Source organism: Cebus imitator, unplaced genomic scaffold (genome assembly GCF_001604975.1).
Source record: "Cebus imitator isolate Cc_AM_T3 unplaced genomic scaffold, Cebus_imitator-1.0 Scaffold111, whole genome shotgun sequence".
Taxonomy (NCBI): domain Eukaryota; kingdom Metazoa; phylum Chordata; class Mammalia; order Primates; family Cebidae; genus Cebus; species Cebus imitator.
The window spans coordinates 2,377,799-2,381,353 of record NW_016107426.1 but is presented as its reverse complement, the minus strand read 5'-3'; the positions used below and the strand labels follow the sequence as shown (position 1 = coordinate 2,381,353).

The following is a 3,555-nucleotide window of genomic DNA, read 5'->3' as shown; positions in this document are numbered from 1 at the left end:
AAAAAAAAAAAAAAAAAAAAAAAAAAAAAAAAAAGATATGTTAAAAAATCTAGAAGTCTTATTTTTTTTTTCTTGGCCTAATTATCTGCGCCTTTCTACCTCTGTGAAATGAGATGATTTATTATCTGGAAATATAAAAATTTATCTTAATGATATATTTAATATATTGAGGGTTGGTTTTTATATTTTCATGCATTGAGAGTTTATTTAAACTATTCTTAGAGAAAATATAATTTTATATAGATAAACTCCTTGGAATGGTTCCTAGTATCCTTATAACTTAAAAATTATTAATCATAATGAAGAACTCAAAATTAAAACCTTAATATACCTGATAATGTAACAAAAATAAAGTGAAATGCTTAAAAAAGTAAAAGTCAGCACTTTGCAACCTTTTTAGAAATTCAGTTTTGTTTCACATAGCTGTGATAATGAAGGCTGGTATAATTTTTTTGAAGGGCAAAGGGTAAATATGTTACATATTAAGACCTGGAAAATTGTCCACGCACTTTAAGCTAGTAAAACCATTGCTGGGAATTTAGAATAAATTAATAACTTTTAAAAGAAAAAAGCCTCCTATTCAGATAAGTCTAATTGTATTACTTGTAATAACTTGAAACTAGATATAACCGAAATGTTTCTACATACAGGAATGGATAAAAGACAGTATGTCAACCGTCTTAATTTTTTTTTAAGCAGCTTTTAAATTAATTCTGATGCTATGAAGAAATAAGCAAACATTTTTAAAGTAACACAAAGTAGAAAAAGTAGAACTTAAATTTGCTGGTAAACTATAATTACAACTATGTTAAAATCGTGTTTTTAGATGAATGAAGTTTAGAAGGGAAATAGAAAAATAGGATTTCTGGCCTGTAAATAAAGTTTTCTTTATATATGGTTTTGAGGTTGATTTTCTTTTTTTTGTGAGACGGAGTTTTGCTCTTGTTGCCCAGGCTGGAGTGCAATGGCGTGATCTCAGCTCACTGCAACCTCTGCCTCCCAGGTTCAAGAAATTCTCCTGCCTCAGCCTCCCTAGTAGCTGGGACTACAGGTGCAAGCTACCACGTCCAGCTAATTTTTGTACTTTTAGTAGAGACAGGGTTTCACCATGTTGACCGGGATGGTCTCGATCTCCTGACCTCATGATCTGCCTGCCTTCGCCTCCCAAAGTGCTGGGATTACAGGCATGAGTCACCGCACCCGGTCTGAAGTTGATTTTCTAGGAAGTAAAAATCATACCAATGATGATATTTTTAACATAGAAGTCAACATTTTTAAGTATGTGTTTATTACCATTTTTAAATATAAAAAATGAATATAAATGGCCAGGCACGATGGCTCATGCCTGTAATCCCAGCACTTTGGAAGGCTGAGGTGTGTGGATTACCTGAGGTCAGGAGTTAGAGACCAGCCTGGCCAACATGGTGAAAACCCTTCTCTACTAAAAATACAAAATTAGCCGGATGTGGTGGCATGCACCTGTAATCCCAGCTACTCAGGAGGCTAAGGCAGGAGAATCTCTTTTTTTTTTTTTTTTTTCAGATGGAGTCTCACTCTGTTGCCAGGCTGGAGTGCAGTGGCAGGAGACTCTCTTGAACCTGGGAGGCAGAGGTTGCAGTGAGCTGAGATTGTGCTGCTGCATTCCAGCCCGGGCAACAAAGTGAGACTCCATCTTAAAAAAAAAAAAAAAAAAGAACATAAATTTAGAGGTATCTTAAGTGAGTTGGGGCTAACCCTAACACAGAAACCTGAGATGGCTTGTGGTAGTCTTTCATAATATATCTCCATTTATAGATAAAAAAATGGCAACTTAATTTTTTTGTGACCTTCCTTTTCCTTAGCATCTTCTCAGAAGTAAAGCCTTGTTTGATTCTAGAAGACTGTCACCATTGCATGATAGAATCTCAGCAGACAGAGACACACAAGAATAAACTACTGTAGCTAGAAGGAAAAAATAGTGCAGCTGTAAGCTAAATCTGGTCTTCTCAGTGTCTAGGAAACCATAAACTCGGAACTTTCGTTAGGGAGAGTGTTGAGTAATATTCATTGGGTAGCAGAAATCGTTAAGCTCAAATACATGGACTTTTTGTTTTTCCCTTCTGATTGCAGTGCAAGAATTAACACGCATTAAAATGGGCCTCAGAAATCCCCAGGATGCAAGTCATTCGGTTTCAGAGATCTTTGTTTTCCTTTCTAATCTTTGTGAAATCATGTTAGGAATGTTTGCCACAATCTTGCCAGTGAACAAAGCAATGGCTAACAAACTAAAGTACACTAGAATCCCCTGAGGGTTTGTTTAAAATGCAGGCTCCACCTGCAAAAATCCAAACTTAGTAGGTCTGGAGTGAGATCCTGGAATCTACACTTTCAACAATTTTTTGGTTGGTCCTGGGGGCCCACACCTGTAATCCCAGCACTTTGGGAGGCTGAGGCGAGAGGACCAGTTGAGCCCAGGAGTTGGAGTCTGCAGTGAGCTATGACTGTGTCTCTGAGTAGCCATTGCACTTCAGTCTGGCTGAACAAGACCCTGTCTCAAAAATTTTCTCGCTCTGTCTCTATCTGGAACTTACAGGCACATACTGCTGTGCCTGGTGTGGAATCTGCATTTTTAACAAGCCCTCAAGGTTTCTTAGCTGCAGGTGGTGCAACAAACACAGGTTTAAAAATATTTGTTTTAGGCCAGGCACAGTGGCTCACGCCTGTAATCCCAGCCCTTTGGGAGGCCGAGGCAGGCAGATCACGAGGTCAGGAAATTGAGACCATCCTGGCCAACATGATGAAACCCTGTCTCTACTAAAAATACAAAAATTAGCCAGGAGTGGTGGTGGGTGCCTGTAATCCCAGCTACTTGGGAATCTGAGGCAGGAGAATCACTTTAACCTGGGAGGTGGAAGTTGCAGTAAACCAAGATTATGCCACTGCACTCTAGCTTGGGTGACAGAGCAAGACTCTGTCTCAAAAAAAAAAAATCTAAATTAAGGTTGCTTGACATAAGTATTTTTAAGTTACTCTGCTATCAATATTTTGGCCTACGGCAACTGTAAAACTAGATAGATATTTTCCCAGAGAAAATTGTTTAGTACCAAAACCAGAATTGTTTCCTCAGATATTTGCAATCCTCTTGGATGATTTAGAACTGTGCCTTGGCTGGGCGCGGTGGCTCAAGCCTGTAATCCCAGCACTTTGGGAGGCTGAGACGAGCAGATCACTTGCAGTCAGGACTTCATGACCAGCCTGGCCAACGTGGTAAAACCTCGTCTCTTCTAAGAATACAAAAATTAGCCAGGCATTGTAGCGCATGCCTGCAATCCCAGCTACTTGGGAGGCTGAGGCAGGAGAATCGCTTGAACCCAGGAGGTGGAGGTTGCAGTGAGCCAAGATGGCGCCACTGCACTCCAGCCGGGGTGACACAAGGAGACTCTATCTCAAAAAAGAAAAGTAAATAAGGCCGGGCGCGGTGGCTCAAGCCTGTAATCCCAGCACTTTGGGAGGCCGAGGCGGGTGGATCACGAGGTCAAGAGATCGAGACCATCCTGGTCAACATGGTGAAACCCC

At 40.0% G+C, this 3,555-nt stretch overlaps 1 protein-coding gene across 1 annotated transcript in view; it reads left to right on the top strand.

Moving 5' to 3' along the window:
* Positions 1 to 3,555, top strand: part of LIPH (lipase H) — a 50,064-nt gene that overhangs the window by 771 nt on the left and 45,738 nt on the right. The window lies entirely within an intron of this gene.